The following is a 10,270-nucleotide window of genomic DNA, read 5'->3' as shown; positions in this document are numbered from 1 at the left end:
AAAAGAGAGTTTAAGGCATCTATATAGATGAATGGAGATGGATGATGAAAATTTCCATTCCTATTGGTCAAAAAACATGACCAATGGGCTTTGAAGAGGCTACACGAGGATTAATTAGAGATTAGGGTTAACTTTTTGGAGCCATTTAAACTTTGAAGACTAGAATTAGAGAGCTCAGATTTTTGGCTATGGTTTTGGTCCAAATCATATATGATTTGGAGTTTATATAAAAAAGATCTATGTGCTCAAAGTTTAGGTATTGCTTTGGAAGCTACTATCCTCCTTTTTAACATAACACAAGTGTACGGATGGCAATTGAGGATCGACACCTGCAACTAGAGAGAGCAATTTTGCAGCTATACTTTTTCTTTATTGCTTGCTCAATTCCAAATTGAAATGAAGGAGATATTGTATTTTGAAGTTAGCACATGCAATCTAAGGGTAGTAAGTGACCCGATTTACTAGTGGTTGTATCTTGAATTATATCTTGAGTAATTTGAAAATATTTTGACTCAAAATTTCAGAAAATGTGAATATATATGTTAGTAAAATTTGTACATAAGTTTGAAGGCATTTGAATATTGAATTCTTAAAATATTAAGAAAATAGTGCTCAAGTGCTTGTAAATTAGGGTTTAGAGCATCTACCAGGGATTCTTAGATGCTATAAGCTTGGCAGTGAATTTGAAATTAGATTTTTTTGTGATAAAATTTAAAGGTGAATTCTACCTATCCTATAAATTTGAAACAAAATGAACCATTAGATCAAGAGTTATGAATTTCTAAAATTCAGGAAGAATTCTTGGCGAGAAAAATATATTTTGAAGGGATTTTGCTATATTTTGAATTTTATGCAAAATAAAGGAGTTTTGGAAGCTAATACAAGATTCATATAAAAGTTTTAATTAAACTCTCTACAGCTAAATACCGAGTGTATTCCCAAATAGCAAATCATGCGATACAATAATGCCTTCTAAGCAATGGTTATCGATATTAAATTAAAATATTAATTGAAATTTACTATGCAAACATAGGAAAAAAATAATTGACTAAGTTGTTATATTAATTGATAGTAAGAATAAAAACTTAAGTTTGAATTAAAAATTAAAGTTAAAAGTTAAGTAAAAAATTTAAAGTTAAAAGTTAAATAAAAAGTTAAAGTTAAAAGTTAAAAGTTAAGTAAAAAAATTAAAGTTAAATATTAAAAGTTAAGTTAAAAGTTAAAAATTAAAAGTTAAGTTAAAAGTTAAATTTAAAAAGTTAAGTTGAAAGTTTAAATTAAAGGGTTAAGATAAGAGTTAAAATTAAAGGGTTAAGTTAAAAAGTAAAAATTAAAAATTAAGTTTAAAAGTTTAAATTAAAACTTAAAGTTAAAAGTTAAAATGACAATATTAAAGATTAAAACTTAAAACTTAAAATTTATTAGCCAAAAGGTGAAATATAGAGATTACAATTCATTATGAAGGTATTAGTAAAAATAAAATAAGAGATGAAAGCGAAGGTACCTTGACAACACGTGAGGATTGAAGGCAGTGACCTCCTTCTACTCCAAAATTTGCCAAAATTTGTAATCAGCTTTGATTTGAATGATTCTTAACTTATTGCAAGACTAACTTAAAGGCGCTCTTGATCCTAAAAAATTTGTTGCAATCTAATGATCCAATGATGAAGATTCCTCCCTATTAAGTTGAGTGATCTAAACTGCCTCGACGACTAATCCTCTTCACTTAGAAATTCAATTAAAATTCAGATTGTCTTCAAATCCAACAAAACTTGAGCCTTGCAGAGCTTAACTTATAAATCTTGATGCTCCCAAAATTTCAAATGAAGCCAATTATCAGGCACTGAGAAATTCCTTTCCAAACTCGATTGATCCAAACTGCAAAGGCAGTCGACTCCCTTACACTCAAAAATTCACCAAAAATTCCTTCTTACTCTTAATCAAGCAAGTCTTATCTTGTTGAAAAGCTAACAAAAAAAGCTACAACTATTTGAAATTTTACTTTCATAAAAAAAATAAATTGAGTAACTGATTGAGAAAAATCCGAGGGCCTTGAAACCCTTGGGATATTTGAGGAGGCCGAGGGAGCTATCTATCTCAATGAAGCATCTTTTAAAACTTAATGACCATCCTTCATAATTCAAAATCCATATACATACAATCACAAGGTTCAAGATGAGTTTTTAAGTCTAAACAAAATTAAGATTAGGATTTTGGCCAAATTTTGGCATGGCTTTGCCCTTCATCCAAAAGAAGAGAGAGAGAGAGTTTGGAAAACCAAGCCTCTCTTAAATAATTGAGTGGAGGCTCGTAGAAGGGTGGCTATATCTCCACCCTTGATTTTTAAGATCCCTAATCTAGATCTATGGCCTTCATTCATCTAAGAGCCAATCTCGTTACTAGGGCTAATGGCTCTTGTAAGTGGTGAAGAAAGCATTTTTTGATAAATCTAACTTCACCATTTTTTTCAAGACATATTTTTGAGCTAAGATCGACTACTCACATGCTTCAATCCATGCTAAATTATAATTTTTATTGAAGTTTTTACTTACAAGGATCATGGCAGTTTTTTGTAAAATTCTTCAAAATGAGAATTTCATTGCTTCATTTGAATTTTGAAGGAAAGGGTGCTGATCTTGTTTTCTTCACTCCACGGGGTAAATACAATGCCACCATTGCATTAAAAAGACTCCCATTAATTAGAAGAACTACTATGCCGCTTGAATTTATCAAATTTGGAAAAAAACTCAAATTTATCATTTCTTTCTTCACTAAATCTTTTAGAGAATTAAAATTCCAACTCCTAAATCATGTGAATGATTATAGGTGCACTCATAGGCTTTTAATCAACCCTCATAGTAATGACTAACAACCTCTAAGTTATTAAACTAACTAAGTTGCTATTCTAATTTTCTAAGTCTTATCACTTTAGTTCTAATTAACCTAATTCAATAAATTAGGCTATAATTTATACCATCAAGGGTTGTAATCCTAAAAATTATATAAAACTAAATTCCACTTATATAAATCCTAATCTTATATGCTCAATTATCATAAAATAAGAAAATAATAAAAATTTAAATTTTAGAGTATAATTGAGAGCTCACAAGAGGGCTTCACTCTTATCTCTATATATATTGTCTAAGTAGGGATTACATGGCAATGTTCTATAGGACCTCCAATATGTGTTGACTTTGTAGGACACATGCCTTGACTTACAAGGTAATTTTTTTTACGTGTAGGTTATATAGTTAACTTGGTCTTCAAGCTAATAATATGTGTGGCACATGGCCAATTTGTTGACTTATTTTTTAACCCAAAAAATCAATTATAGACACCTATGAAATGAAAGCAGTATGTATGAAGCTTCTAAGAAGCTTCTGTAAAAGATACTATAGAATTAACTTATTTTTATCTACTTCTACTTAATTCTATCTATTTATTCAAGTAATTATTGGCTTACATGTGTATGTTTATGACACCTATTCTTGATGGTGATCTTATTGAGTCTTAAATAATCAACATACATCTGTAATGATCCATCTTTTTTCTTCAAAAATAGAATTAAGGCTTTTGTTGGAGATTTAGAATGGCGTATGAAGTTCTTCGCTAGATTCTCTTCAATATACTCCTAGAATTCAGCCAACTCATTTTGTTATAAATTACAGATTGGTCCAAATGGCAGTTGAGCTCTTTTTTGAAGGTCAATTGAGCAATCATAGGAATGATGTTCTGCAAAAGTATCTACGTTTTTTTTTCTCAAATACATCTTGAAATTCTTGATATTGGCATGGAATGCCACTTGAAGTCTTTGCACTATTAGAAATAGGTGTGGCATAAATGACACAAGATAATCTTTTTTTTTGCAGCATGCAAGAAAGCTCTTGCATCTACAAATATAGATTTAATTATACTAGACTTGTGATTTTTTACATGATTAACTATACTCTTATTAATACTTTTAAAAAAATTGAGATTACGAGAAATCCAATCTACTCAAAGGTTGTATTTTTCTAATCACAATAAATCTAAAATGATTGGATTAGAGGGAGATATAATGATATTAAATACCACAAAGCTATTATAATCATTGATTATTATTTCTATATGAAAAGTTTTGTGAGTAATATCTCTAGAAGATAATAGGCAACCATCTATGATATTTATGTGAACATCTTTAGGTTTTTTTACTAAAGATATGTTAAGTCTTTTAGCAAATTCTTCATTTAAGAAACATGATGAGGCTTTTGAATCTAACAAGGCAGAGGCTTTGTAATATATAGGTCCTAAAATAATATTTAATATAAAATAATAAGAGGGTTCTAAAGAGAGAATAGGACCTTCATTAGGTATTGCACAAGATTCCAGTTGCACACTCTCTATTGTAGGTGGATAAACTTATTTTTTGATATATTATATTTTTTGATATTTGTATTCCTCATTTTATAATTGTATCATATCTTTAGATAATGTTGAATAGTGAGCTTAGATTCTCCTTAATATAAGTATAATCCTTCCTGATGGTGATGAGTCTTTTTTTGCTCAATAAGAGGTTTGAAACGTACTACATCAATTTGCATATCCTCTACTTTTGAATGTATGTATTGAAGAGGCATTAGTGTTGCCATTGAATTATAATAAAGTTGAGGTTTGCTTATCCGACTCTCAGATTGAAATTCAAAAAGTTGATTATCACACTTCACAACAAAGTCAATTGCTTGACTCAATGTTTGAAGAGTAAGTAAGTTGAGCATCAATTTCTTTACCTCATATTATAATTTATAGAAAAATTGGCTAATAAGTGCAGTATCATTTGTTAAGGATATGAATCTTAAAAAAAGAGAATCTTCAATAGACTCTTGTATCATTGAAAAGAACTAGAAAATCACTCAAAAGGTAATATAATATTAATTAGAATGGCTATTGTAAAAACTAAGAAGACTAAAAAGTCTTAAAACCAGACTAAGGACTAAAATGGCATTGACAAGGCTTTACACTTGCCTCCATATATACTCTTAACTAGAAGCTATGTGGCGATGTCCAATAGGACCTCCAAACATGTTGACTTTGCTAGCTACATGTCTTAACTTACAAGGCAAGTTATCTATGTATGTGCCACATGGTTAGCTTGTTCTACAAGCTATTACATGAAGTTAATTTGTTCCACAAACTATTACATAGAGTTAACTTGTTCTACAAGCTATCAATACATGATTAGCTTGTTGGCCAAGTTTCTAACCTCCAAACACATCTAAAGTCAAAATCGCATCTATAAAGCTTCTAAGAAGCTTTTCTTAAAGACTTTATGAAGTTAATCTATATTTACCTATTTCTACTTAATTATATAAGTAATTATTGAGGTAAATGTATATGTTCGTGATATTATCCCCTCTTCTAGAGATGAATTCCACAAAGAGCGGTCATTATCTTTCATAGATCTTTGCAATTCTTTATCTTAATTTTGATGGATGTCGTCAGTGAAAGGCCTCAATCTTCTATGTTTTATTTGCAAGATTCTTTGCTAGCTCCCATGTGTATTTGCTAAGATCAAATCCACACTAATGAACAAGATATTTCAATCTATTTTGATGCAGCCTTGAATCTAAAGCTTCTTCTACTTCAAATTCTTGATTATTATCTACTTCTATAGGGGGAGGTAGTATTTGTCTTCTTTCCAAAATATCCACTATCTTATATGGCTCGAAGAGGGATAAGAAAATATATGATGGATCTTCATAGACTTTAGTAGATGTAATCGATAAGCAACATGATTGATTTATTCACAAATAGAAAAAGGTCTTAGCCTACGATAGTCTAACTTATTACAAAGATGAGTTTTCTTGATATTGTGACAAAATAACTATACCTTATTACCTATGTTGAATTATGATTGCTCCTTGCAATAAGCATCTGCGTTGGTCTTTTAGTGTCTTTGAGCTTCTTTTAATTGTATCTTTATTGTTGCATATAGCTTTGACAAATGATTTGCTAAATCTTCTACCATAGGATTATCAACATTTAAAAAGTCAAAAGTATTACAATTACAAATATGAAATCATGTGAACTTAAGACTGAAAGATCCGTGATAAAATCTATAGAAACACAAGACCATGATTGTTTTGGAATAGGTAATTGTTGAAGCAGTCCATAAGATCTATGGCGAGGAATTTTGGATCTTAAATAAGTATCACATGATTGTATAATGTCTTTTATTGTCTTCCACATTTGTAGCCACTAAAAATCTCTAGATATAAGCTCTAAAGTCTTATTGTATCTAAAATGTCTTGCTGTTGAAAAGTCATGATGTGCTTGAAGAACACATAAACGTACTTTTTTTTTTGGAACATATAGGCATCTTTTGAAATAAAGAAGATTGTTCTTGAATTTGAACTTTGAAATATCATAAGAATTAGAAAAAAGATTCTTGATATAATGAATAAGAGGATCAAAGGACATAATTAATTGAATTTGCTTGATAAAGATTGAATCAACAATCAATATTGATTTTATTGCTCAAAGATGAAAATGCTTGGACTTTAAGAGAATTGTTCTTTGTTGATCAAAAGATGCATCTCTTTCTTTTTGTGTAAGATAAGAATGTCTAAAATGGCATCTGATAGACTTTGTTGTTTTTTGGATCAATAAGTGATCTTGAAATTGAATCTAGATAAAGACATGCTTCAATGGACTTGACGACAATTCAAAACACGTACTGAAATGAAATACTCAAAGTGCTTATGATCCATATATACGTTAATTAGACTTGAAGCACCTTCTAGATAATGATGCCATTCTTAAAATGAATCTACAATTGCAAAGAGCTCTTTGTCTTGGATCTCATAAATAATTTTGACTATTGAAAATTTTTTGGAATGAAAAGCTACTAGATGGACTTTATCATCTGTTTTCATTTGTAACAACATAGCACCCATAGCAAAATTTGGCACATCTATTTCTATAAAAAATACCTCGAAAAGTTGACATGATACAAGATTGGTGTAAATATAAATTTTTTCTTTAAAGCATCAAATGATGCTTCTACTTCTTTATTCCACTCAAGTTTGTTTTTACAAGTCAAACATATAAGTGGAGCTGCAACTTGAGAAAAGTTCTTGATGAACATTCGGTAGTAATTAGCAAAGCCTAAAAAGCATTGTATATCTTATACTATTCTTAGAATCTTCTAATCTATGATAGTTTGGACCTTCTTAAGATCCATCATAAGACCTTCATTGGAAATGATGTACTAAAAAGTCAACTTAAGTAGTGTAGAATATACACTTTTCTAACTTGGCATATAATCTTGTATCTCTAAGTTTTTGTAGCACACAACAAACATAAACTTCTTTTGTATTCTTAGAATAAATTAGAATGGTATCTAAATAGAAAATAATAAAATCATCTAAAAATTCATGAAAAATATCATTCATAAGATGTTGAAAAGTGGTTAGTATATTCGTGAGTCCAAAAGGCATGACATTATATTCAAAATATCCATACTTAGTTCAAAAAGTAGTCTTCCATTCATCTCTTTCTTTGATAAGAACTAAGTTATATGCTCTTCATAGATCTATTTTAATATAGATCTTTGCTTGATTCAGTTGGTCAAGAAGTTTTGAAATCAAAGGCAAAGGATACCTTTTTTTGATGGTGATCTTATTGAGTCCTTGATAATCCACATACATCTATAGAGATTTATCTTTTTTCTTTACAAATAAGATAGGAGCTCCGACTGGAGAATTAGAATGGCATATGAAGTTCTTTTCCAAATTCTCATCAATATACTCTTTTAATACAACTAACTCATTTTGCGATAAGCTATAGATTGGTCCAAATAGTAGTTGAGTTCTTTCTTGCAAATCAATTAAATAATCATAAAGTTAATGCTTTGGAAGAATATCTATATTTTTCTTTTCAAAAAAGTCTTGAAATTCTTTATATTGGCTAAGAATACCACTTGACATTTTTTCACCATTAGAAATAGGCATAGCATATATAACAAAAGATGATCTTTCATTTGCAATATGGAAGAAAGCTCTTGTACTTAGTAATAAAAGTTTAGAAGTACTAGACTTTTGTACTTCTACTTTACTAACTTGATCTTGGATTATACTATCAAAAAAATTAAGGTTACGAGAAATCCAATCTATTTAATAGTTATATTTTTTTAGCGGTGATAATTCTAAAATAACTAGATTGGAAGGAGATCTTATTACATTAAATACTACTATACTTTTATGATCTTTAATTGTTACATCTAAAGGAAGAATCTTATGAATAACATTTCTAGAAGACAACGAACAACCATCTATGACTTCTACATGTATGGATTTAGTTTTTTTTATTAAAGGTATTTTTTGATTTTTGACAAAATCTTCATCTATAAAATAGGCTAAGGCTCTTGAATCTAATAAGGCAAGGAATTTGTGATTTTTAGGTCCTAAATATACATCTATTATAAAACAAGGTGACGGATTTGAGGAGAGAATAAGACCTTTGCTAGATGTTGTACATGATTCTAATCACACCATCCCTGTTGTAGCTGGAGAAATTTATTTTTTGACACATTATCTTCTTTGGTAATTGTGTTCTTTATTTTGTAATTGTGTTGTTTCTTTGGAAAATATTGAATAGTGTACTTAGCTTCTCCACAATATAAACATAAATCTTTTTGGTGACATCAAATCTTTTCTTGCTCTATGAGAGTTTCAAAACATATTGTATCAATTTGTATTAATTCCAACTTTGATGAATACGTTTCAGAAAACTTAAAAGATGTTGCCATTACTTGACTTTTTCTTCTCTAGCAAAGTCTTTGTTCTTGACACCTTTCAAATAATCGATTGTCACATGCAATGGCTTGAGCAATAAATTCTTTCAAAGATTCTATTTTTGATATTATTAATAATAAATCTTTAACACTATCCTATAATCTATATTAAAATTGATTGCTAACTGCTTTATAATTTTAGTCCTTATCGCAAGCAAGGTTTTGGAATTTAGCAGCATATGTGGTGGTTGATTGTGATCCTTATTGTAAAGATAAGAATTTGGTCTCTACTGCTTGTTCTCGATTTTTTTCTTTGAATGTCACCATTGTCGTGATGTAATATGACTAGTAGGTGAAAGGGTGAAGAAATATATCATATTTTGAGGATCTCACTTCAAAAATATTATAGCAAACTATCTTGGAAAAATAGATATTAGTAAAAATGTAGAAAAATTAAAGGTGCTAATGCTGCCTTTTTACAAATTATGCTTCTATTTACTTTGTAAGGCCATAAATAAGACAAAACAAGGTTGATTAGAAAAATAAAAGATATAGACATATGTAGGGAGGAGTTAGAAGTGCAAATTAGTAAAAATTGCCTCAAGAAGATGAAAGTTGATACCCGGAGAGGGCCGGTTATGAACCAGGGTCGAAATCAGACCCTGAGGCACAAAACCGCATCTCGACGACGACTAAAAGACTCTTTGGCAGATCGGAGAGTGAGATTTGATAGAAGATTGGATAGGATTTTTATGGGCATTGATTTTGGGTGATTTGAAGTTGATATGACTTTGTAAGAGCTTTGCAAAAAAGAGGTTTGTTTTGGATGACTTGGGTTTTATGAAATAAAATAGGATTTATGTTTTGAGTGATTTCGAGAGTTTGGTTGCAGATCTACGAGTGATTTTTTTTGCATTCATGATAATAGTTGTGTTTAATACATGTTGTGAATTTGAGCTCGATCTAACGGTTGAAGTAAGAGATATTGACATTTAAGCGGGTCAAGGTCTCAGAAAGTAGAATTTTAGATCCAGTGAGGATTTTAAAGATTTCATGCAATCTACTAGTTGGATTGGAGTAAAACTTATGTGAGAGGGTATTAGACTTGTTTTTCTATGTCCATGAGAAATTTGAAACTAATCGAACGGTGCAAAGAAGAGAAATTGGCTCTGGAAGGTTGGCATTAAGATTGGAGAAGGAGGCTGGCTAATACCCAAACACATTTTTGAGGTTTTCGTCAATTTGGTAACTCCGATCCTTTTCAAATTTTTATGTACTTGTTTTAAACTTGATTTTTAAGAAGTATGCAATCTTTGAATTGAGATCAACAGTTTATTCATTAGATATTGAGGTTTAAATCTGTCATAGGAATTAATAGAATTTGGATTAGGGTTTGATTTAGAGTTTAGGATTTGGATTAGGGTTTGGTTAGGATTTGATTTAGGGTTTGGATTAGGATTTAGAGTTTGGTTAGGGTTTGATTTAGATTTTGGATTAGGA

This window comes from Physcomitrium patens, chromosome 19 (assembly GCF_059467195.1).
Source record: "Physcomitrium patens ecotype Gransden chromosome 19, ASM5946719v1, whole genome shotgun sequence".
Taxonomy (NCBI): domain Eukaryota; kingdom Viridiplantae; phylum Streptophyta; class Bryopsida; order Funariales; family Funariaceae; genus Physcomitrium; species Physcomitrium patens.
The sequence above is the reverse complement of the archived record's forward strand: the minus strand, read 5'-3'. Positions refer to the sequence as shown.